Below are 27,399 nucleotides of genomic sequence, written 5' to 3'. Positions count from 1 at the left end.
ACTGTGGATGTGCTCCATAGTGTGGTGCATAACCCCCTGCGCCACCAGGAAGGCCCCATGATCAATTCTTAACATACATTTCAAAAGTGAAATCAACTTCTTTGATTTAAAATACATAGACTTCTCATCCAGATTCAGGAAGTTATCATTTCATACTTACCCTCCGCAAATATTCTCTGTTTATAGAATATAGATGGTGTGAAGAGAAACCCCCATTCCTAGAGGGGGAAAAATGGTATGCGTCCCACTGATGATATGTTAGCATGAAGAGATTATCAAAGCCTGAGGTTAGATCATTAGTCATTACTGTCTCTCGGGTCAGAATTGTCACACATCAGCTATATTGTATTTATTTCTGTACTGTGTCACCTGTTGTCAGAGGATCATGATCTGAAGACGCTCCCATTGGGAGAGGGGTGTTAGGATGCTTTCCCAGCAGGCCCCACTGGTATTTCCATCTATTGTGATAACTATGGCTAGAATATGAACACATTTGTGGTATCTTAATAATTAGTGACACCCTGTTCAAAATGTGTTTTTTTGTAACAACTTTTGCCAAAATCCTTTAGGTTGACGTATATTTTTTGAGCAGTATAGCTATAGCAATAGATATTGCTTGCAAGTCTTGGGAAAACCTTTATCAGTCTGATTTAGGAATAAAACAAAGTCACTATTAGAATTAAGGAAAGCAACTGGGGTATTATGGGAAATAGGAGAGTGAAGGTCTGTGAGAATGTAGCTAAAGTGTCAGGGACACTGTCGCTGTCATATCAGTGTGAAGCCTTGGCATGGATGAAGAAGCTGCCAATCCTGGGGACATTCAAGCAATTTCAACTACCCCAAAGTGGGTGTTGGCCCAGAGGCCTGGAACTGGACACCTGCGCTTCTGATTTTCATGACATATTGAACAATAACAATTTGTATTTTGTTTGTATCTTCCAGCGTTCCTAAGAGTCCCTTTCATTGGCAAATTCTAACCTGGGTCCCCAGAGGGAAGTTGGTACCGAGAAACACAATTGCCAGCCCTAGGAATGACTGGCAGTGGTGATGTCGAGCTGACCACCAGTCCGGAACAGCACAAGCCTCCTCCTTAATGGATCACTGGTCCTCATCCTTGAAGGTAGGTGAAGATGGGCATTTTAAATGTTCACAAGATCCCACAGCGTTATAGCTGCATCTCTGTAAGGATAAGTGAGGATGGGCAGCTAAAGCCTCAGGGGTTTTTAGTGTTTACTGTCTGATCATAAGGAAACTTGAGAATCAACAACTTGTAACCTTGTCAAATTTCAGTGTTGAAATTCTCTTATATAAGAAGTGTTCAACAATGGAAATGAACAGGAGAGAATCATTGCCGTCCTTGTTGTATTCAGATGATGAGAGGTGCTTCCTGGGGTAGGGGGAGGGGAGGAAAGAGAAGTTTGACTATCTTAATTGAGAAATGTGCTCTCAGGAATATGTGACCATCTCCTACCACTACAAGCCAAGTGCTGAAATGGCATGTGGACATTTTATTTGCTTTCTCTTTGACTGGCCTTTTTTCTATCTCACTGTATTACTTTACAGTAGAAAATAGAATTTAAGAAAATGCTGGGTCCACAGTTATTTCAGGATTAAAAATAGTGTAGCTCAGACAATTTCCTACTCTCTGTAGGAAGCATCTAACTTGCGAAGGGCCTACCGGGTTTCCTTCCTTCGGAGAAATGTAGCTGGTGTCTAGTCCTTCTCAATATATCTTGGTATACTTCTAGATGTTCCTATTTTTGCTTTGGTATATTAGTCAGGGTAGAATAGCCAGTGTTTATCAAACTCTCAGTGGTGAAGAACCAGTTTTTATTATTTTCAATCTGTCACAGACTGATACTTTCGTAAAATACAATAAAGATAAATTACCCGAAGAATGAAATTGAAAAAAAAAAATAAAGCCAAGGAAATCAAAATATAAACCATGATTTGGTTTTTATTAAATTCAACAGATGTAAAATTTCTCTTTCAAATTGCCATAAAAGTTTGTAAAAACTTTCCATTTCTCTGATTAAATTCCATCTTAGATTTGTAAACCAGAATATCCCAGTGGGGACCACATTTTGGTTAAGTCTAGACAAAGCTGTGCCAGATTAACCAATACAGCAGAAACTCTCATACCTTGTGCACCTGAGGCCATATGATTTCCCACACACCCCACAAACTGCAGTTCAGACACCCAAGAGAACATCTGAGAATTGTACATACGGCAAGAGAGGGGTGTGCAAGGAAATCGCAACATATGTAGTCATGTGTGGGAGAGACTGATGGAGTTCACCAATGTTCGCTCATGTACTTTTCCATTTCCCAGACTCCTTTGCAGTTGTATCATGTGACTAGTTCTGCTAAGGGTATATGAGCAGAAGTGATGTGAATCACTTTGGGACCTGTGGACAAAGTGTTAGATGTGCTCACCTGCCTTCTCCTCGTGCTACAACCTACTATGGCTCAGGAGGGGAGGTGGTGGACCCTTTTTCACTAAGGGAAGGAGCTGACTAGGAGAGTCCAGCCCAGGAATAATCACATTAGATTTTATGTGAGCAAAATAAAAATTTTGGATCTTTCAAGCTACTGAGACTTCATCTTTCATTCGTTACTAAAGCACAGCTTAGCCTAGTGTTAATTAAATGTGGCCCATGCTGTTAAATTCTGGTCTCATCCCTGCATTTTTTATGTGTGAAGAAATTAATCTCTAAGACTGTAAGTGCCCTGTCACATGGTTTGTTAGTGGCACAGTCTGGTCCCCTGCTGGTGTATTTTCCAGCAAACAACCCTGAATTTATTTGCTTCAAAAAACATTGGAAAATGTACACATGATGTTTATTTTCTCTTCCACTGACAAAACATTTCCATTGTGCGAAAGGCCATTGAACCAGAATCCTCGTGAAAGTAGATCTGTCTTGGCATTCTTCTTCTTAAGTACAATGCTTCTTTCTCCTTCACCTTCACCTTCTGCTTTCCCCCCTCATTTTCCATTCTGTTCCCTAGTTCCTCTCATTCTTATTTATCTACTTTCTCTCTACCTTTTCCAATGTCTATAAAAAGGGCAACATACAAAATAAATGCTCCAAGCAATTATCAAATTAATCTCCTATGCACCAAGAGTATTCATATAGATAAGCTTAAGTATTTCAGTCAATGAATAGACCTTTATTTCAGATTGATAGTGAATAATAGTAAATTAAATGAGTATTTCATATAAGGAAACCCAATTCCATCAAACCTTCATATGGAAATGCTTCTAAATGGAGGAATAAATCATAGCTTCCATGGACAATTGTTCATTCTTTGGAAGTATAATCAGAATTAATGAGTTGAAAAATTGTGTTTACTACCAGTAACACTGGCCAATAAATATCTAAAATGGCTATAAAATTGGAGTGTGATTGACTCTGGGACCTTCAAATGCTAACTGAAACAGAAATGAGAAAATAAGAATGAAGTTGTTTGAGTCATTGACTTGTTTGTTCTTGGGTTCTATTGGATTATCTATTGCTGTACAACTCACCACAGCATTCAGTGGCTTAAACAATGGCAAAATTAATTTTGCTTAATTGGCAATTGGACAGGACTCGAGGGTAGTTTGTCTGTTCCACATGGCATCAGCAGTCATGCCTGGAAGGCTGGAGCTAGAATTTTCTAAAGGTTCAATCTCTTACTTATTTGGCCCTCATTACCATGTGTCAGCTGGATCTTCACTGGGGCTGTGACCAGCACGCATTCATGGATCCTTTCCTCACCTTTGCTTGGCTATTGCTGATTCCTAGACCGCCGCATGGCTGACTGTTGAATCTTGCATATCTGTTACAAAGGACTGTGTTCAATTATTTCCCTATATTAAATTCCCTCTGTTGCATTATACCTTAAAGAACTGTGGTACCGAGGATGAACAGAGATGGGGTTGGGGGGGTGGGCAAGGAAGGGAGAGAGAGAAGAACAGGGTGGAAGCTGTGTCCTTTTATGAATTCATGCAGTTGGTCTCATCTGACTACATTCTGTTCCTTAGAAGTCAGTCACAAAAGCCAACCATTTTCAAGAGGAGGAGAATTAGACTCTGACTTCAGTAGCGGGAGTGCCAAATAATGCGTGAGCATTGTTTAAAATCACTGTAGTTTCCCTCCTGTAGTCATTGGCTTGTTTTCTCAGATCCAGTCCTGTGTGCTACATTTCTCAGAACCCTGGTCTCCTGGCATCTGGAGCAGCCAGTAGAAGACATTACACAAGATTGGAGGTTCAGATGAGGGAGGAATCTAGGATAGTTTTTCTTTTCTTCCTGATTCAGGCAGTCTTCAGCAATGAATGTACCTTCTTTTTGGTTCCATCCCTCACTGGAAGCCCCTAGTCCCTGTGCCGAGTACCACCTCCTCTTCCTGGAGTCTCTTGACCAGCAGTAATGGTGGGCGACTTCTGCTTTTTCTAACCCCTGGACTCCATCCCCACTCTGTTCAGATTTTTCAGGTCTTTTGCACAATACTCTTTGTAATTAGTTCCAAATATAAGCTTTTCTTTAATGAACGACTCCAAAGAATTTCATTTTACTCACTGAATATCAGCTGTCACAGAGATTAAAAAAAAAAAAAAACAAAAACAAAAACAAAAGCCAGTGAACACCAATGTAAAAAAATAACCAAGGGGCATTTCATCAAGACAGAAAACATGTTAGGGAAAAGTCGCTTTGGTCTGTGGTTTGTTATATGCTATTTCGGAGCAATAGCCATGAAGTCATACATTGTACATCCCACACTTCACCTACATTTTTGAAAAACACGTAAAGAGCATAGATCCCTGAAGCAAACATGTTACATAGGTTTTTGGGCAGTGCTGCAGCCGGCCACACCCCACTCTCAGCGGCAAGAGGAAATGTCGAGCAAGGTAAGGTCATGTGACATGTGTAGTGCATATTTTACATGGTCATCAAATTTCATGGTGGCCACTGAGTTACCTAAAGGACCTGATGTCATTTTGAAGAGATGTGGGGTTTCGTCAGTGGGGTGCTTGGCTGACCTCTGAGAAACGTTTCGGCAGAGGCACACAGTGAGTTTACCCAGAAGGTGAAGATTTGCACAGGCACAGGCAGGGGAAGGTTACCTTTAAAAAGGACAGGTTTGTTAGGAAAAAGAAAAAGAGAGGCACCTACTTAGTCACAGGCAGGCAGGGGAGCTAGGATTTGCCAGTGTAGAAAGTGTACTATGGATAGAATGTTCTTGGGGGGGAGGGGAGGGGTTCATTCCTCTGTGGGACTGTTATCTATTGTTAAATTACTAAATTTCAGGGTGTGATTAGGTTAATTTTGTAAAGAATAGTGATTCTCTATGATGGCCTGCCATCTCCATATTCCCACCTCTGGCCTGCACCTCCGGATACTTTCTCTAGCTGTCTGATACTTGCTATAGCAATTGGTACCTAAGGATTTTATTTCTACGTCTGGTATAACAACTATGTTCATCCCTTCTACCCCTATCTCCAGTTTCTAGTCTTGTGATATCTCCATCCTAAATTGTCTACTCTTAGCCTCCATCGACCAATCAAGTTCCTCAAATTCTTCTTTTCCAACCACATCCAACAATTGTTGAATTGTTTCTATGATAGAAAGAGTATTCGTGTGTTCTTTTTACATACTATCAGATTTTAGGGAACTTTCCTTTATGTTCAAATAAAGTTTTCCCTGAACGTTCAAATGTAAAAACAACAGTTAACAACATATGACTTGGGCCTCCCCGGTGGCGCAGTGGTTGAGCGCTGGGCTGCGAAGCTGCCCACAGCCTCTGCAGCGCCGGTTCGATCCCCAGCCACCGGCGAGGGTCCCACGTGGTGTGACAGACCTCTCCTGCCGCGCCCGCTGCTCCCCTCAGCAGTGTACTTTGTCAGTCTGCCTGTTCTACTCTCTGCTCTGGCTCTGGTGAATTCTCTCACCCTCCCGTGCTTTTGACTGTACCCAGTGCTTGTATAAATAAATAATAAAAATAAATCTTTAAAAAAAAACCCAAAACATAAGACTTGACAATACAAACAAAAGAATATTTGATGGTTTTTGGAGGAATGTGGGAGCGCAATTTGGAAGAAGTTGGGTGCTTGGTGGGGTGGCAGTGTAGGAGCCTCCTCCCCTTAGATTATGGATACGATTTACTTGTAATTTTTTTTCACTTTAAAATTGAAGTCACCAATCTTATGATTCCTGCACTGCCTTAACACTGTTAATAATTAATTTCCTTTGCTTGGCATATCTTTAATTCGCACCATAGTGTTTGAGCGCTTCTAGTCTGTGGATCTGAGCAAATGCATTATTGAACATTCTTCCAACCGTTCTCTTTTCATTTTGCTGCTCTGGCGTTCTCATTACTCAGTCTCTAAAACATACCAAACTTGTTGCTTTCTTACCGAGTACATTGCTGATCGCATATTCTTTTTGTATATGTCATTCCTCTTTCCCTTTGTGTGGTGTCTAAGGTTTTATTGATGGTGCTGTCAGTCAGGCCCAGTAGGTTGATGTCAGGTGGAGAAGCGTTTACCACTTTCTATTAAGTTGCAGCATCTATGGGTCCCAAAAGCATCTTTCTGAAGAAGCAGCAGCAAAGTCACCTAATATAACCCAAGGTACACACACACTATTATTTCTGAGGCAGAAGCTTGTGCAGATGAAAGGGTTTCTGGTATATGCTTCAGATATGTACTAGGCCCGAATGGGGATAGCTCAGGTACAGCTTCTAAAGGATTCTCTTAATCTCTGCCTTTGCTGTTCTCAGGTGGTGGAAAGAACGTGGGCCTGTCACAGAGTAAACTATGCCTGGCCCCTTGGGACATTGAATGATTAATAAGAAAAGGATGGTAGAATAGAAGATGTGTAGGGACCTGAAGATTGACTATTCCCAAATGTTTAGATGTAAGAGAAGATGCAAAATACCTTCAACATCCCCCACTTGTTACATTTCTTCAATATCCTCTCACTATTAAGGCAAATGATCATATTTGTTATATAGTCCAAATCATATAACTCCAGATTGTGAGTTCTACAGGTCATCTCAGAATTTGTGGCATGCTTATATCTTAATATTATTTTTTTATTTTTTTTAAGATTTTATTTATTTATTTATACAAGCACTGGGTACAGTCAGAAGCATGGGAAGGTGAGAGAATTCACCAGAGCCAGAGTGGGGAACAGAACAGGCAGATCGACGAAATACAATGCTTAGGGGAGCAGCGGTGCGGCAGGAGAGGTCTGTATGACATGAGGGACCCTCGCCGGCGGCCGGGGATCGAATTGGCGCTGCAGAGGCTGAGGGCCGCTTCTCAGCCCAGCACTCAACCACTGCACCACTGGGGAGGCCTTAACTTAATATTTTTAAAAGGCAATAGTGACCGTGTACTCATTTTAACATTTATTAAATCCCTACTCTGTGCCATGCTCTAGATACTGAGCATATATGGAAAGTGGGATATCATTTTTCTTTGCAGTATATCAATACATATTTTTGGTAATTCATTACCTACTGAAATTGCTGGTTTTATGATATTTGTACTGTCTTTACTGTTAATAACTGCACACTCTTTACAGTGTTTATTGCTTCTGCTCGAAAGTTTCTCTTCTCCCTTCTCCATCTGTGAGATCCTGCCATATTTGTTCACTCTTCAATGTCTAACCCCAAACAACTCTTAGCTTTTCCATGAGAACTCTGTTTCCTCTTCTGAGCGTCACAAGCACCGATGATTTGTGTTTGTTTGTCTCTTTTTGCATTGGCCTCCTTGTCAGCCTTGTGACACTCATCGCTAGCCCAGAACCCGGCCTGTGTTCAATGTTCCATTAATATGCAACACCAGTGGCTTGGCTCAAGCTGCTGAAGGGCCTCTCACCTGTGAGCAGTGGTAGTTTATAATTGAGTGATCAGAAAAGACTCTGCCCACCCCTGAGAAACCTGAAGGGCATGAAAAAGCAAACCCTGCCCACATCCTCAGTAAGGGTACTTTACAGTGCCACATCCTTGAAAGTGGAATTGGGCCTTTTACTCTCTGCCAGGGGCTGTGACCTTTCAGTGCTAAGTACCTCATTGTTGACACAGCTGACAATGTTTTCATCAATTCAAATAAAGAAGTTGTTTGGCAGCAGAGTCTTGACTGACCCTGGCGTGCTAATCATCTTGGCACCTTCCTCCCTTTTTTGACCAAAGGGAAAATGTTATAAGGAGCTTGCTGCCAGGGAATGAAGAAAAGCAAGTCATGAAAAGCCCCATGAACAGTCAAAAAGTGGTGTTCAAGATGTAAGAATATTGCCCAGTCTGCGGGGTGTTGTCATTTCCTCCAGCTGTCCACGACAGCATACTGAGGAATCTTGTATTCTGTTTTGTAGGCATGAGTTTCAAAAGAGGAGATATTATAAGTGAAATGTGGGAACTGATGGGTGCTGAAAGTTTTAGTTCCCAGGCTGAGTTGTTGACTTTGACTTGGAATTCAAGATTTCATCATACCTACACTTAAGTGAAAAACAGGATTATCTAAAAACTAATGTGAAAACCCACATTCTCCATCAGTTTTTGATTCAAAGAGGAGTACACATCCTCAACAGAAAGTCTTAGGGAATTATGTGGTGCCTAGCAACAAATCAGCACAGTTGAGAATTATCAAATGCTATAAAATTAAGTCAACTCATTCAGAGAAGTTGGTTAGGTGTTGAAAAATATGGTACACACCTACCCATTATTATGCTGATTTATTCCATTGAGGCTGTGTTTATAAGGAAGGTTAAAATGTCAGGGGGTGTGGTGTCCACTCTGTACTTTATAATAAAGGAGTGATACAGCACACTTGCCATTTTCATCTCTTCCCTGCATCTTGGCATGGCACCCCTATAGGTCAGCATGGCCTCTGTTACTTTATGTCTTCTGGTTTGGTTTAACCTATAGGTAGCTCTGGGATGCTGCGTGAACAGAGGAAACAGAGAACAAGGCATCTATTCTCCAAGATCCTTTCCTGCAATGTTTCTTAGGACTGGCCTTGTTCCTCAAATTCTCCTCGTGAGGTAGCTTACTTTACACAACTTTCTCATGTTGTATATTCTAGTAATTTCTTCCTCGCTTGTTAGGATATAGGGGTGGTGACAACTCTACTGTTGCTGGCCTCAGGTTCTTGCCCTATCTCTTGTTCCCCTCCATCCCAAACTAATCCTTTGTCCTTAGTGACTCTATCAACCTTCTATAAATTATTTCAATTTTAGTATGCCATATATTTCAGGTAAAAGTGAAAAGCAAAATCTCCTGAAAGTATCTGCAAACAGCACAATAGAGCTGGGTATAAATGCTCATTATGTGATAGAACACAAATTTCCTGTAATGGAGGTCAAAAGATGAAGTATAAAAATCTGTGCCTACCTTGAAAGAGAAAATAGACTCTATTTATAAGTAGAAAAAGGAGAGCAAGAGAACATGGAGACAGCTCAGACCAATTTCACTTCGCTAACATTTTCTAGGATAGTTCAGAAAGAGCAGCTTCAGACATTGCAGAGATCCTAAGTGTCATTGAAATTTTATAATGTCTCCACTTAAATTAAATCATCTTAATCATTTCTGAATGAATAGTTCTCAGTGGATAAGTAGCCCTATCTAAGTAGAAAGACGTGTACAAGCAGTTATTGTAGTTTTGGCATTTTAAAATTGACTTTGCATTCAAAGATTGGATAAAATTGTCAAAAATCACCAAAAATAAGACTTTAAAAGAATTTTACAAGCATAGCCCTGCCTTCTGAACAGGTTAACAATATTGGTGAAGTGTATCTTTTTGTGCAGAGGCTGCCAACTTTACCTTGACTGGCACAATAAATTAAACTCAGGCTTTAAGCAGAGTAAACACTGTTCTTGTATTATTTGCTGTCCCGTGTTCATTTAAAAGGAAACATTTGGTGGTGAGGAATCTTTATCTTTTCATAGCTTTTCTTTTAAATCATATTATGATTTAAATATTCAGTTAATATATTTGCTGTTAAATCCATGGATTAAATAAGTTTAAAAGATTAGAGTTATGCTAACAATGCCAGTACAAAAATATAAAGTTCCCACTAAGTGCCAGATGCTGCTGGAGATAGCTAAGCCATAGCCCTTATGCTCAGAAATTGTAATCAAAAGGAAGGCAACAAGCATGCATTTGAAATCACAAAATCCTTTAGAGAAATTAAGTGCCATGTATATTTATAAGAGTAGATCATATTGCTTGAGTTTATCTGGAGAAGAATTTCTGAGACTTAAAAGGAAATAGATCTTGAAGGATCCATAGGTTTTCAAAATGGTAGAAATGACACCAAGTATGGGAATTGAAGGAAAAGAGAGTTACATGAAAAAACAGCACAACAAAAGCAAGACAATGAGAAAGCCAGTTTAAGGGTTAATCAGAAGTCCAAATTAACTCAACATGGGATAAAAGGATTGCATTTAGCATCCAACAGACAAGTATTATGTATTTATGGTATAAACAAAGAGTTCTGCTAGTGTCTGGTAAACACAGTAGGAATGACACAATCTCTGCCTTCAGGAAGCTTGCATTTGTGGTAAAAAAAAAAATACCTCTCATTCATATTTTGAAGCCTCACGTGGTATGAAGGAGGCAAGAGAAAATGACGGTAATGGATGTGCCTAAACTTTGAAAAAGTGTGTTTTGCTTGTGAGCCTGCAAGTCCTAAGAAGGCCGAGAGGAAAGGCCAAGCACAAGCTGTGGTCTTTATCCCAAATTGTTCGAATCAGAATTCTCCAGATCCAGTGGACAGGACCCATTGTGAACTAGAGAGAAGAATAGGACTTTATTTCCTAGTATTTCCCAAAGAAGTACTTTGTGCGTAGTACATGATAAAGCAAGCACAAGAGTGAATGGTCATTTATCTTTAATGATCAAGAGAAAAAAATTCCCTTTCTACCCCGAAGAGGTAAGTCTGTAGAAAACATTAAAGATACAATTGGGAATTAAGTACTCTCTATAAAAATAAAGATATGTGGGGGGCTCCCTGGTGGCACAGTGGTTGAGAGCTGCGCTGCGAAGCTGTCCACAGCCTCTGCAGCGCTGGTTCTATTCCCCGCCGGCCAGGGAGAACCCCACATGGCACACAGACCCCTCCTGCCTCACCCGCTATTCCCCTCAGCAGTGTCTTTGGTCCCTCTGCCCTTCTGCTCCCCGCTCTGGCTCTGGTGAATTCTCTCACCCTCCCACGCTTCTGACTGTACCCCAGTTCTTGTATAAAATAAATCTTTAAAAAAAAACTGCCTTTAAAAAAATAATAAAGATATTTGTACCTACTACTAGATAAATGACTACTTGAAAAAAATACAGGAGATCAAGTGTTATTCTTTCAAGTTATTTCTCAAATTCCTCAAATCACAGAGATCTTTATGGAACTTGTATTCCAAACATCAAAATATTCCTGATGGATGTATGCACTGCTATGTTCTTTGCAGCACTATTTAGAATGGCCAAGTTAGGTAAACTACCTAAGTGTCCAGCGACAGAGCAGTGGATTAAGAAGATGTGGTATATGTACACAATGGAATACTACTCAGCTACAAAAAAAAGATGAAATCTTGTCACTTGTCACTTTAATTTGGGCTCATTTTCTTATAACTGAGTCTGAAGAGTTCTTAGTGTCTTTCAAATAATAGCATCCTTTCACACGTGTCTTTTATAAACATTTTCTTCCAGTCTGTGACTTGTCTTCTCATTCTCTTGACATTATATTTCATAGAGGAGAACTTTTTAATTTTGATGAAATTCAGCTCATCTGTTATTACAACATGTCTTTTGTGTTGTAGTTAAAAAAATTATCACCACATCCTAAGGTCACTGGATTTCACCCAGTGTTATCTCTAGAGTGTTTTATTTAAGTTTTGCATTTTACATTTAGGTCTATCATCCATCTTCAGTCTGTTTTTGTGAAGGGCATAAGGGCTACGTCTCGATTCATCTTTTTTTTTTTTAAGATTTTGTTTTTTTTATTTACACAAGTACTGGGGTATAGGCTCGAGGTGTGGGAGGGTGAGAGGATTCACCAGAGACAGAGCAGGGAGCAGAACAGGCAGACTGACTGAAATACACTGCCGAGAGGAGCAGTGGTCGAGACAGGAGAGGTCTGCCGTGCCACATGGGAATCTCCCTGGCTGGCCGGGAATCGAACCTGCGCCGCAGAGGCTGCGGGTAGCTTCACAGAGCTGCACTCAACCTGCTGCACCGCGTCACTGGGGAGGCCCTCAATTCATCCTTTTTTGTATTTGCATGTCCTCTCCTTCCACCCTCTCTCCTTCCTTTACTGATTTCTTATTCTAGTTTATCTTTGTTTTCCTGGAAATCCCTCTCTAATTAGGGAAAATTAAAAATCCTGCCATTCCCAATATCTTTTCCCAAAAAAAAAAATGTAGAAAAGAAAGAACACAGATATTTTATGGAAAAGCATTAGACCAGATTACAAGGTGCATCACAGGCAATCAGATAACAGAATGGGAAGAACTAAATTGTACCCTTTTTATACAGCAAAATGTGTGCTATTCATTACGTACATATTCTCTACATTAATTGTAACTCGTCTCTTGTAAGCGGATTTTACAACATCTTTTGCTGCGCATTCTTTCCTAGTCCACACAGTTTACCTGTCATTGAGGGAGCCATGTTTTTGCTGGTTGTGTTTTTCTAAAGGAATACTAAAATTACTCATCTCTATGAGAAGCAAATGGTTTAAAGCTCAGAGAGGTGCTTAGGTTAGACTCCCAAGGTGACAGAAAAATAAGATTACTATCTGTTCTCATGTTTACATTTCAAAGAGGTGGTTCTCAGACCCTTAAGAAAAAAAAAAAATTCTAGTTTCCATCCACCACCAAACAACTGACCCCCTTTACTTGATTTTCCCACCTCATCCCTCTTCCCCTCTGGTAACCCCCACTCTGTTCTCATAATCAAAGAATTTGTGTTTTCACTGTATTTTGTTTATCTTCCACATGAGTGGAAGGATATAATGTTTGTCTTTCTCTGACTTATTTTGCTTATCATTATCACCTCATTCATGTTGCAAATGACAAAATTTCATCTTTTATAACTGAGTAGCATTCCATTATGTCCACATAGCACAAGTTTGCCCATGCGTCTGTCAGTGGACACTTAGGTTGCTCCCATGTCTTGGCTATTGAAAATAATACTGCAATGAATATAGAAGTGCCTATCTCTATTTATTTATTTATTGTTTTTTTAAAGATTTATTTATTCAAGAAATGGGGTACAGGCCAGATGCATGGGAGGGTAAGAGGATTCACCAGAGACAGAGCAGGGAACAGAACAGGCAGACTGACTGAAATACACTGCTGAGTGGAGCAGCGGGCGAGACAGGAGAGGTCTGCCGTGCCATTGTGGGACCCTCGCTGATGGGCCGGGATCGAACTGGCACTGTAGAGGTTGCGGACAGCTTCACAGTGGGGCACTCTACTGCCTGTGCCACCAGGAGAGACCCGCCTATCTCTTTAAATTAGTGTTTTTATATTACTCAGATGACTATCCAGAGGTGGAATAGCTGGATCATATGGTATGTCATTCTCACCTTTTTTAGGAATGTCCACACTGTTTTGCATAGTGGCTGCATCCTACTAACAACGTATGAAGGTTCTTTATTCTTCCCATCTTTGCAAGCATCTACTATGTCTTGTCTGTTCAACTCTTGAGAACATTGCACCAAATAATCCCTAAGACTTTTCAATTCTCTCATTAGTGTGACCTACAACCTAGCTACTCACAGTATGGCCCCACAACCACCAAACATCAATGTTCTTAGAAATGTACAATCTCAGGTCCACCGCAGAGCCTCTGACGTAGAATCTTCATTTTAATAAGTGATCACATGCTCTTTAAAGTTTTAGCAGCATTGGTCTCCAGTACTGGAAAAGAAAAATAAAAGAATGATGGCAGTGGTCCAAAATATGAAGGACTTACTGGAATAGAGAGACCAAATGACAGTGACAAGTTGAGGAATAAGAAAAGTAAATTGTAATCTCAAAGAATTGAGAAGATTGCTACAGAGTGAGGAGTTGCTGGGAAAAGCAGCAGAGTAGAATCTGGCATAATTCGGGACCTTGAAAACAGACTTGGAAAAAATGTCAGGGAGGGGAAGAGAGTAAATGAGCATTCCATCAAGGCATACAACATTCCAAAGTCTTCTCAGTCCCAGAAAAGTTCTTCATAACCCTGGAAATGATGAAGATCCTCAGCTAAGCTTCCTGCTCCTTTCAGATAAAATGGATGATCACCTAGGAAAATGTAAATTGCCAAACCTGACTGCTGAAGAAGACACAGAGTGAATGGATAAATGCTATAAAATATTAAGAAAGTAATAAAAATATCCACCCTTCTAAAGGTAACAAGCCAATTAGTTTTATGGGTCATTGCTACCGATCTCATCAAGAAAAGAAAATATCTTTTCTACTTAAACTTTTTAGAGCATAAAAATGATGGAAAGCTTGACAATATGTTCTACCAGGCTAGTGTAACTGATATCCAAATCTTATTAGACCTCATAAGCCACTTCCTTATGAAAATAAATGTAAAAGTCCTAAAAAAAAATTTAACAAAAAAGTCCTAGAGTGAAAGAATATTAGGTCTAATGATTTATACCAGGAATGCAAGAATGATTCATATTAAAAGCTATAATAATATAATTAATCATATTAATGAAATAGAAAGGGAATTAAATTACTTTGATTAGATAAAATTATTGTGACAAAATTCAAAAACTTTTCCAAATAAAAACTTTTAATAATTCTAATACTACAAAATTCATAACTTGAGAATGAATACCTACCAAAAACCTATAGTAAACTCATAGTTAATGGGGGGAATTTGAACAGCATTTTCATTATCTGTAGAAATAGGACAAGAGTGCTCATTATCTCACAACATTGTTCTAGAAAGCCTACTCATTGTAATAGGACATTAAAATGTAGGAAGAGCTAAAAATATTAGAGAGGAAAAGAAGCAGTTGTGATATGAATCCAAGAGAACTAACCATGGAACTATAAAACTAATTAGGAAACCCATAAAAGTGGCCAGATACATAATAACAATTCCTAAGCCCTTAAAGTTTTGATGTTTCAGAAACAACCAGTTTAAAATGCAGTGGGATTCTATATTTCTGATTCATATCGTGGAAACACAATGTTACTTTAATAAAATTAATAATCAAAAAATGCATGAATAAATGGGAAAAATAGAATATTCCTTGTAAAAATAGTGCAAATACTTTCCTAAAAAAGTAAAATGCAATGGCCCCATACTACCTATCAAAAAAATGTCTCTTGAAAGTACAACAAAGAGAATTGCTATGGAAAGAATACTTATGTATATGTATGTATATAATATATACTACATACGTATAGTACATATTCACTACAAAAATTATATTTTAAAATGCCCTATAAGATTAATAAATGGTGTGCAACATCTGTTCTAAGAAAATATACTGAAGACCGTAAAAGAAAATCTAAATAAGAGTCATAATATGATACATTTAAGAATGACTAAAAATATAGCAAATAAATTCAAGGATTCAATACCAACAAAAAAACTTACTAAGATATTTAGTAATGTGTGACAAACTGAAAGGCATGTTCTTTTGATAGCTCAAGGCCAGAAGATACTTGGAAAATAGAGATATGGGGAGGGATTCTCCTTATCAGATTTAAAATGTTTTCTGCTTCCCATTTTCCCTCTCCCCAGCCATTGGCAACCACCCTTCTGCTCTTATCCTGAGTTTGACTATTTTAGATGCCTCATATAAGTGGAAACATGTAGTATTTGTCTTGTCATGGCTGGCTTATTTCATCCATGTTGCAGCATATTACAGGGTTTCCTTGTGTTTTACAGCTGAGTTATATTCCATTTTAAGCATATACCATATTTTGTTTATCTGTTCTTCTGTTGATGGGCATTTAGATTGTTTCCACATGGTGACTATTGTGAATATTACTGCAATGAATATGGGAGCACCAATCTCTTTGCAATCCTGGTTTTGATACTTTTTGGATAAATACCCAGAAATAAGATTGCTAGATATACTGTGAAGAGGCTAGATCTTATTATGCCATAATGAATCACCTGGGTTTATTTGCATGTTCCAGAGGACTTAGGCTGTGTATCCTGTCTCATTCCCTCCCTCTTAGAGTCTGCCCACTCTCTGTATTATGTCTGTGCCACTCTTGCACACATGGGGAACATTCTGAGATCCTATACCACTCTAGGGCCTGGGGAAATCAGACCTTCTGTATCCCACTCAAGAATATGCCACAGAATGGCATGGGGAAAGACAATCATAAGGCCAGCAGATGGACAGAAAATGGAGATAGCTGTTCTGTTGCTACAAGCCCCCTAGCTCTCAAAACAAGGCCATCTACACACTGAGTCAGGGCCTTGGTTGTGAGCTGGAGCAGGAAATGGAGGATCAAGGGACCCCTTCTCAGGACTTACTAATTTGTAAACTCTCATCACTACCCCTCCTGTCAGATTAGAGTCTCATCTACAATTGAGCCAAAGGTTTGTTCTGCTAGAATTATGCTTCTGAGGTTCAAAGGACAAGACTCAGCCTTTTCTTAGAGTCTTGCTGTTGATGAGACAATATAGCTAGCAGAATAGAAAAATAGATGGCACCAACCAGACATACCCAGCCAAAATGAGCTGTTACTATATCTACTTGTAATATATTTATATCTCCATCTGTTCTGGATATTTATAAATCCCAAAAAAAGCTTTATTAGGCCATACTTTAAACCAGGTTAACGAGGTTACCTCCAGAGAAGGCAATGCATAAATGGAGATTTTAATTTTTATTCTAATTCTTCAGAATCCTTTGAAAGCTGTAGTGTAGTTGATTTACAAACTTCAGCATGAATCAGAATTATTTGATGGTTTCCTTAAAATTCTCATGGCTGGGTCCCAGACAATAATTTACATTTCTAACTAATCCCAGGCAAGGCCCACAACACTGGTCTGGGGACCATGCTAGGAAAAACACTGCTTCCAAGCAAACCTATGTAACTTGTAGTATATATAAATTTACACATTTTTTAAAAATGTAAGTCTTGGCTTCTGTAGGCATTGCCACTGAGTTTACTCGAAAGAATGACCTACTCCTTAATGCAGTAACTGTTCAGCTGCTGCAGAGGGAATGGTTATATGTGGAGCCTCTGTCCTCTACACCAGCCCATGAGTGAATGGAATGAGCTTCCCCAAACTGGGGAGGGCCTTCCCATCACTGACAGTGGTGAAATTCATTTTGCTTAAATTATTCTTTTTTTATTTTTCTTCGAAAATTTCCCACCCATATCTTTTCAAAAGAGAAACAAAAACGCATTGAGGCAATGAGGAAACATTAAAACTGAAAAATAACTGCCACAGAGGGAGCCACTGTTCTGATCATTTTTCAGCACAGATTAGTTTCACATGGTCTTCTAGAATTTCATTTAATGGAATTCTGCAACACATATACCTTAGGCATATTTATTGTTTTACATTTTAATATCCCTGTAATTGGGTGTATCCTAGAAATTGGTGTTGTCTTAGCAATAAATGGCAGTATTTGCCTTTTTTAATGTTATATAAAATAATGGAGGCTCTTACAGTCTTAGATATTTGATTCGAAGAAGTATATTGTCTATAGATGGAGCAAATATGGAAAAATATTTAGAGTCAATCTTGTTGGTAGGTTTCCCGCTTTTATGTGAGTTTGAAAATTTAATGTAAAAAAGTTTACTAATACAAAAAGGGATACCACAATTATCAAAAGAAATGTTTTCCAACTATGTGTTTGATTTTTTTTGTACTGCCTATGGACATACCAAAAAAAAAGGTTTATTCTCTGAAGGATGAGGGTGCATTTATATTCAAGTTTATTGATTCAGTTCCTCTGTGTCCTTATTATTTTTTTTAACCAATCCATCCTCTGGAAACAAGTATATTGACCTCTTTCTTCCACTAACCATATTTTAAGTTCTAATAGTTGTTTAACATTTTGGTTGCTATGTTGTTTTTGGTGAATTTAAGGTTTGTAATCTTCCTTGTAACTTTGTGCTATTTATTTTAAAATTTTTCTTTATCTGATTTAGTGCTTAATCACTGAAGATGGAAACATGAACGGCTTTCTGGCCCACCATAATGTCTAATTTTCCTACTTGTTGTCCACTTCAAGACTTTAAAAATAGTTTCACTTCCCTCCTTCTTCCCCTTTTCATTAATCCTAAATTTTGTTGAAATAATTTAATATGTTTTGTACTACACTATTATTAAAATTATCTTGTAGTAGGTAAAAACTTTTAAAAAGATGTAGCAAAATGGATTCTTTGGCTTTTCTGGTCAATTCCCTCAATATGATCCGTTTACTCTGGATATTTAGTGAACTCTTACCAGCTTTCTTATCTTTTTGTGGGAAGTGGGCGGGGGCAGGATACTTGATTCTCCTTATAACCGCAATAGCTATAGAATGTCTTCCTACAACTTCAGTATCTTTTACAAGAGGCATTATTTTTTTTGCCTCAGATTCTAGTTTCCTGCATTTGTCCTGCAAAGTAAAGTGCGAGGTTTGTGTTTTTCTGAAAAGATCTCCTTAGAGACCTGGCCTGGTTTCTACCCTTTATGGCTTTCTCATTTGCCTTTCATGTCTCTGTACAGTTGTGTATTTGGCTAAACTCTTATACTTCCTGATTTTTCTCTATTCTGGCAGATAAATCTTATTTGGGAGGAATTGCTTCTGTGGATTAATGCTTTTACCTGCTATTTTCCCTTGGCTCAGTGATTCTAACCAATAAACTCACTCTTTTTATACCATTTTATTTGCTTACATAGCCAATTGAGTATTCCAGATATATGGAATATATTCATACCAATTTCTTCTTAAGCTTCTATTCTAGCATGGCTGGGACTTTCTGTCACAGGTATTTTCTTTCCATATTAGCTTTCATTTCTGTTTTGTCTGTTCTACTTTTGGGTATGTATGCTGCAAATAACTTAAGTCTCTCTCTGCCTCCTTGCTTGTTTTTCAGCAAAAGTGGATAGTAGCACTGAAGTGATGGAGTCCTAAAGTATTTTAATTAAAACTTCATATGCAGGCTAATGAGAATGTCTCATTTACACTGGTTTCTAAACCTCTTTTATATTTAATCATGGACATAGGGTAGAATGTTGTTCCAAGCTACTGCAGATGTACTCTTTGGAGCAAATAATAAAGAACAAGGAGAAATTATTATTTTAAAACAGAACTTGGCATTAGCCCATTTTAACCCTTTCAAAACTGTTTTTCAGGCCCCTAATTTTTCCTTATAAGTATATACCCAACAGAAATACAAACATATATTCACCAAAAGACATGTGCTAGAATTGTCATAGCAGCAATATTTGTAATAATCCAAAGCCAGGGCTTATCTAAATACTCAGCAACAGCAGGACAGCTGAATGTAGCATTGTCATATAAGGGACTATTACACAGCAATTAAAATAAACAGTGTAGGGCTTCCCTGGTGGTGCATGGGACGTGTCAGCACTATGGAGCTGTCTGAAGCCACTGAGGCACGAGTTCGATCCCAAGCCAGGGAGCTGGCCCATGTGGCGCAGCATACCTCTCCTGTCTCGCCTTCTGCTCCCTCTCTCTCTTTTTCCCTGAGTTATTCATTTCTTCTTTTCCCCTTTTTGTAAATAAACCTTTTATTAACCTTTGTGTGTGCTGCAGTTGTCTCATTATAAGTCCCTTTTAAGCATGCACCTGAGGACCCACAGTCAGGCCAACCTATTTCACATTGGGATTGCCTTGTAACAGAGAAGACGAAGAGAGATTTTGTGAGCATAATAGCATATTAAAATAAAACAATGATAGTTGTCCATCTTGGTGAGAAAAATATGGTGTGACTTATAGACGTTCACTCTGAAGCATCTGAAAGCACAGTTCCTGGGATGGACTCAGACCCCTGATTGAAGCTCCCTTTAGAAAGAAAAAGGAGAGCGAATAACCTAGATGTTTATCTGAGATATGTCTGGTATGTACTAACTGGGTGACTCCAGGGAAAAGACTTTTGTTTATATTCCCTTGAGATTATGAACTTGCAGGGTATTTGTTTGTGATTGGCATGTTCTCATAATAGTCTCATAATGGTGAAACTTCTCTCTGAGAATGAACTTGCCGGCAAGCTTTAAAAGACTTACCAAGTTTATGTGTAGAAATATATTAACTTAGCTTGTAAGAAGCATTAAATTATGAAAGACCTTGAAATCATGGAACAGGTGTTTAGATGTAATTTTGGAAGCAATTGAGAACTTCTAGTTTGTTTAGGGGGTTTATAAGTATATGTTACAAACATAATTCTCATGTACCTTTGGGGAGAGGAGGAACAAAAAAGAGACACGTGGGTTTCTGGAGTGTAGAATCAGATGAACGATGCATTGATGAAGCTGGCATCAGAGTAAGACCAGGAACTGGCATAAAGGGACGATCACAATGGAACAAAAGTTGTCATTTTACTGGGTCCCGTCCCTTCTGTGTCTCAAGCTAGTGAATTGCCTTTGAAGCCTTAAGTGGAATGAGGTAGTGAATTGAAGGAAAGTGTATGATAATTGCACATCCCAACAATGAATAACAGCAAGAATGACACAAAAAATTGTGGTGCACACACTAGATGGTGCATATTGAGTTTTGTTGTCAGCACCTTGTATGATAGCTTATCTCATAATGCTGGCACATTGAACCGGAGTAAATAAAACCTTCTGTACCAAGAAGACTATATTTTTATTCTCAGTGATACATGACTTCAGGTATCTTTAGAGGAAGGGAGAACATACTGGAGTTCAATAATAACATGTTTATTATAGTACTGAATGCGAAAATGCCTCAGCAGTAGCTTTTAAAAATGCATGATAAGACTACATGGCCCTTCAATGCAGTGATGATAAATAAATAAAACCCAGAGGCAGAAAAGCCTAGCCAGTTTCTGTAGTGAAAATACGTCCCCCCCAAAATGATTCATAAAATGGAAAGTTAGTGAGACTCTAGATCATATACATACACCCAATAGAGACATCCGACATAGACGTCCTATGTATAGAAATATACATGTATATATGTTTCCTCCTCTGAAATCTCCAGTCCTTTTCCTTGATTAAATTAGACACCTACATACTAGTGTAGAGAAAATGAACATGTCTTTCGTATGTATTTGCTTTGTTCATTCTTCATAATGATATGTAGTTGGTTGTGGGTTTAAGTTGTAGATTTTTGAGCTGTTAGTCTAGCTAATTGTTGGCATTGGGAAATCTGCAGCTTCTGAAATATGTTTATTATTTTTCTCTTAAATGTGAATATAGTATTATCTGAGAAAAGGTACAGTATTCTTGAAGTTCATACTCTATGGGATAACATATAGAAAGTATTTTGAAAACCATAATACATGACATTAAAATAGGAGTGTTGATGTTGATAATGATAATAGTGTCACCAGGTTCATGGAGATGTGCGTGCTAAATGTCACATATGCCTGGATGTTAAGTAGAAAGGAAAATTGTCATTTTTCTATTGAAAAAGGAAAGCTGAGATTCTCCCTGGTCATGGTCTTTTAACATAGGCTATTTTCTTTGTAATAGTCTGTCAATTTATATTTATTGAGATCCTCTGTGTGTAGAATTCATTTCTTGTTGTTTTGGAGAATTGTAAAAAGTAGTAGTGAGGTCTCTGCAGAGGAGGAATTTTATTTCCTAATGGGAAAGAGAACAGTTTAATGTGCCTAACATGTATGTGAAATAGACTATGTGTATGTTAAATTATGAACCTACCTCACTGTACACTTCCTGCCCACACATTCGCTTTTTTAGGTGCTTGCTGGGGGAATGGCACTATGGCCTGCTGGCCAAATCCAATCATCAGCCCGCTTTTGTATGGCCCTTGAGCTAAGAATGCTTTTTCCATTTTTAGAGTATTACACAAACAAAAATAGAAACAAGAAGTCTGTGTAACACAGATACTATTATGTCTCACTGAGCCTGAAATATTTAGCGTCTTGCCCATTACAGAAACAATTTGTTGACTCTTGATTTAGAGTAATTCATGAAGAAACTGAATTTTTGCTAAATTAAAGAGACCAGAATTGTCTAGGATTTGTGTGAAATGGGTACAAAGCAATCTCATGGCAGTGGACAAAGCTGGAATTAAAAGACCACCCGTTTGTGGGCTTCCACAGTGGCGCAGCAGGTTGAGCGCAGCGCTGTGAAGTTGTCCACAGCCTCTGCAGTGTGGGTTCAATACTCGGCCAGCCAGGGAAGATTCCCACATGGCGTGGCAGACCTCTTCTGTCTCGCGGGTCAGTCTGCCTGTTCTGCTCCCAGCTGTGTCTCTAGTGAATCATCTCAGCCTCCCGTGCCTCTGGCCTGTACCCCAACTATTGTATAAATCAATCAATCGATCAATCAATAACCACCCGTTTGTACTACAGTGGCCTTCAAAGCCCTTCCTAGGAAAGGCAGACATGGATGCTGAAGTCACACTCATTACTACAGGCTGCTTCATGAGCTGATTCCCCAGGCAGGTGCATGAATCTCTGTCATCTCTGATAGTACAGACTATTCAAGACATTCAGATAGTACAGACTATTCACGTAAGTAAACCTAGGTCTCCGTTCTCTCTTCACTGGCTAGTTTTCCACATATCAGCATGCCGTTTATAAACTGTGCCCACAAGACACCCACGCCTTCCCTCCGCCACTGCGCCGTGCGCTCGCCCCAGCCTCGGCACGCCTTCTCCCAAGACTTTCGGGCTCAAGAGATTCCCAGCCAGGAAACTAAACCAGAATCGCCCCCTTCCCCAGTGCATTCGGATGAAAACGCGTCCTAAAATCAGGTCCAATTGCAAGAGGAGACGCGAGAGAAGAACCCAGCTGGGTCTGTAAGGAATCGCCCGTGAGGTGGTGGCAGGTTCGGTTCACGCTGTACAGGGATGGAGGCATCGGCCACGTCGCTGCCAGCAGCCCTGCGCTGTGGCCATGTTTTCTCCTGGGAGGCTTCTGCGCCAGCTCCGTGATAGAAATGTGAGCTCTTTGGGGGAAAATAAACAAAAAAAACTGTGCCCATAAGGACCTTGGGGTGCTCCCTCAGCAACACATTAACCTCCTAGACTCAAATCCATGGTTAATTGTGACATGAATGTTGATTGAAGTTGCCATTGGATGTGACAGAAAAGACCTATAGTTTCCCAAGATTTCTTTGGTTTGTTTACCAGAAAGCTGCCTTTTGATTCAGAGCTGCAGCTGCAATTTGCAGTGTGTGACTCAGCCTTTTGCTTTATGTTCTTGCCAATGCCTTTGCTGGGAAGTGTCCTTTCATTTGTGCTACCAAAGCTTTCTTTATGGGAGTTTCTATCTATCATTTTTAATCCCCTGCATCCCACTCACCCTGCACCATCCTCCAGGGGCTCTCAGCTCTTCCATGTGTCATGGACTTGTCCTCTGCTTGACCACTTGTGTGTGTGTGTGTGTGTGTGTGTGTGTGTGTGTGTGTGAGTGTGAGTGAGTGCATCTTTATGCACTTTCTTCGCGAGTGTTCTATGTCGGCCTGCACAAACCAAAGACAGAGAGGGAATCTCTTTAGGGGAGGAAGATGATGCCTGTGAAGTGGGTAAACAAGATGAGGTCTCCATGTTGCAGATAGAAGCTTTAAACCAGGAGACTTAGCCTCCCCTAGTGTTGTGGTGGACACATGTGCCCTCCAGTGCAACTTGCCTCCCTAGTCCCCCTCAACACACCGGTGAGCAAAGGGGTTTTGACATGAGCCTGATTTGACCCAGGTGTGTTAAAAGACCAGGTGGGACCTAGTGTGGCCAAAACTCATTGGCTGGCCTCCTCTGGTTATAGTCTGCCCTTCTCCAAATTCACTGTAAAACTAGTGTCACTTTCTACTTGTGCAGTGAGCAGAGCAAAGTTAGAGTACTGTTTTACAGAACTGAGCTGGGCTCTCCTTCCCCAAGCCCCACCGATATTTTTTTCCTTGTTGCCAGGCACTTGTCAGGGTTAGAGTCAACATTCTACAAATTTCTGTGTGGTCATATGTGCCTCACAGGATATGTATTGGCAACCACCAGATGCATAAGTGCAGTGCCCTTTAGGACCACAGAGAACCATAAAAATCATTCCTTATAAAGAAACAAAACAAAGGAACAGACAAAACTAAACCAAAACAAACCTCAGAAATCTGACTGAGGCTATCAGAGGGGGAGCTTGCGGGGTGGGGAGTGAAGTAGAGAGGAAGGCCAATGGACGTAGTAGAAGGTTATTGGGGCGCTGGTGGTAGGTATGGTGGGCTTACATGCATCTGAAAAGATGTGACCCTACACTCCTCATCATACATGTGTTGCAAACCAATGATACCTCAATTAAAAATAAAACAAAAATCTCTCCAGGTGCTCCTGAAGCAATCGTTGGTGGCATTTTCCAAATATTTGAGTCAAGTCCCATGTATCTCTATGTTTTCCTCAGAGATGCTGGTGCAGGTTGCCATGATTGTTTCTATAATAAAGAGAAGATACACTTCAAAGATGCCGCCAAAAGATTTTCTGCCTGGGTTGAAGAATATTTTGAATTCACTCAGAAGATTAGACTCTTTACACAAGCCTATGAAGTCTCAAGTCACCTCCAGAGGAAACTATCCCTCTGAAGTTACAAATTCTGTGTTTGGAAACACTTCATAAAAATATGAACAGGTTCACCTTTTCATTTAGGGACTTCTCAAAAAAAGATTTAAAAAGGGAGCTTCCTAAAATTTCATAGGTTGTTGATGGCTTACCTTCAAGTGCAAAAATGGGGTTATTTGAAGAATTACTGTAATTCCAAGTTGCTGAGACCAAATACATAGTAAAGGCATCTTAGAAGAATTTGGTTTTTTATATTCAAAAGGGCAGGTTTGCTATAAAAGGGAAGGGAAATCAAACATGTTAGCACGAACACAAGCAGGCAGAGAGAGATGCCCCTGAAAGGGACAGGTTTGTTAGAAGAGAGGTCTGCCTGGTCATAGGCAGACAGTCTTAGGAGGAGAGCTGCCTCTGCTGCTTTGCAAAGGGAGAAGATTGGTGAAGAGAAACACCTTTATAGTCACTGGTGGGCAGGAGAGCTGCTGCTGCATCTCAGAAGAATTTAAACCAAGTTCAGAGGGAAATACTGTTTGGTCAAAATTTTTCAACTTCAGGAAAACCTAAAACTGCTTTTCTAAGAAGCTGCAAAGTGCACTAAAAGAGCATAGGAAGTGAGAACAACAGCAACCAAAGTTTTGAAAACTAAAATGCATGAATGAATCACATTTTAAACGAGAGCCAATTAAAATTCCTGCTAAGTGCCACATCTGTTTTTGTGGTTATTCGGCATTGATTACCTATTTTTACTTGAGCATCGGTCACATTTTTCTGTTTCTTTGTGTCTTGTATCCTGGACATTATGAATAATAGGATTACAGACTCTGGATTCTGTTATACTCCTTCAAAGATTCTATTTTACTAGGCAATGAACTTGACTGACCTTGAGTTACAAAGTGTCTCCCTGGTAGTGGGCAGTGGCTGAAATCTTTATTCTGTTATTTTTGCTTAGCTGGGTGATTTTGACTTTGCCTTGTACATATAGGGATCAACCATATAGTTGGGTAGAGTTTATATGCAGAATTTGGAGATACCCTTATTGAATCTCTCCTTTCTGATATTTCTTCCTTCTCAGATGCTGTGATTACCTAACTTATGCTCTCCCTTTAAGCCAGTAAGACTGCATATTTCTATCCCTATTGTAACCAGCTTATTTGGAACTGACAAGAGCCTGCCCACAGGAAAGGCTGTAAAAGGGGAAACTTATCCCATTTCATTTCCTACTTCTTTGGACACTACTTTAGCTAATTTTAGCTAGTCACTGCTGACTTCAAGTAGAATTTTCAATTTGGGTGATTTTCAAGTTCTTTTCTGTGGGAGGGATAATCCCACAAGAGCTAGTTCCATTATTAGAATGAGATCTTCTCCCCACAACACATAAGTACTTCTAATGCAGTAACAGTGGACTGTGATGTATGGATTTATATAGTGGTCTTCTGTTACAGAGTAAAGAACTGTGTTGTGAATTAAGCTCCTACCATCCCTCCTATAAAGGGTCTGCATATGTCCCAAATCTTTAAGGCAAGAAAAACATTGGTGCTCTCGCTTAACTCCAAGTACACCATAAAAAGAACGAGACCACAAAAACACACCCTTGAAATCACAGTACATCTATTAATTCTTAGTGCATAATTGCTGTAAATAAATATCACTTTTGTCACAGTACTAATTGTCTAGAGTGAAAGAGCATGGCAGACAGTGGTGGGCAAAGAAAATGTGGCATTCCCCAGGACTGCTTTTAAAACTTCAAAGTTTCTTCCCTATAATTAGTCCATAAACCCACTGCCACCAAGGGAAACAGTCCATGAACTGTCTTGTTCTTCCCTACTATAATGCTGCCTACTATAAGTTTTTGTCTCTTTCAAGCCTTCCCTGGGCCATTGTAACTGGATTTCCTCCATGGAAATATTTAGGAGAGAAAGAAAGAAGCACTCCCTGTGATTGGCTTGTGTGTGTGTCTGTGTGTATGTGTCTGTGTGTATGTGTGCTGGGGAAGAGATGACACTTGGAAAAGTCCTTGTTGGGTATTCAACAGTAAGGCCAAAAGCTGTCCCTGCCTTGCTAGATGCCGGTAAGACTTGCATAATCAGAAATGATCATAAAGTCCTTGTTTGTCCACAAATCACAACTTATATGCACCTAGGTATGTTCATGAAGCAAAGTTTGCAGTCTTTCCTTCACAAATATTAAGTAAATACATGTTTTCATTTGTTTTCTGTACCTTTGACTTCAGATTTCTACATGACAATTTTCTGCGTTTGTTGTAGGAGGTAGGCCTTAATTACTGTGAAGTATTGACAGCATTTCAATCCTCTCTCAAACCGAGTGATTCAAAAACAGACGAAACTGGCCTTGACATCTGTTTGGAAGAATGAGGGATTATTGCAGGGAAATATCTTATCAAAGCCAGGATACAGTGGATGTCTGTCTGATAGGTAGTTTTGCATAAGTCAAAGTAGATTGTGAAAGGACTTATCTTTCTTATTTAAAAGGTTGCTTGGTTGTTTTGTTTTATTTTGTGGTAGACAAATCATTTTGCTTATCCCAAATAAGGTGAGCTGCTTCTTCTAATTCATTGATACTTATTTGTGTGTTTCATCTGAAGGATGTTTTATATCTGAAGGACAGACTGTTTCAGAATCATAGCTGTATAACTTTCTTAAAGCTGGTCAAAGGCAGTTGCATCCAGCAGAGGATTTTGTACATAATCTTTGTCAATAAATAATAGCAATTTGGTG

At 39.4% G+C, this 27,399-nt stretch overlaps 1 protein-coding gene across 1 annotated transcript in view; it reads left to right on the top strand.

Moving 5' to 3' along the window:
* Positions 1–948: 948 nt before the first annotated feature.
* LOC119246767 (melanoma-associated antigen B2-like) overlaps positions 949–27,399 on the top strand; it is a 119,052-nt gene continuing 92,601 nt past the window's right edge. The window contains exon 1 of the mRNA XM_037513108.2: positions 949–1,120. The gene's annotated coding sequence lies outside the window, so the exon portion shown is untranslated. The remainder of the gene's footprint in view (positions 1,121–27,399) is intronic.

The sequence above is a fragment of the Talpa occidentalis genome, unplaced genomic scaffold (genome assembly GCF_014898055.3).
Source record: "Talpa occidentalis isolate TD23 unplaced genomic scaffold, MPIMG_talOcc4v2.1 talOcc4.15, whole genome shotgun sequence".
Taxonomy (NCBI): Eukaryota; Metazoa; Chordata; class Mammalia; order Eulipotyphla; family Talpidae; genus Talpa; species Talpa occidentalis.
This window is presented reverse-complemented; position numbering and strand designations above follow the sequence as displayed.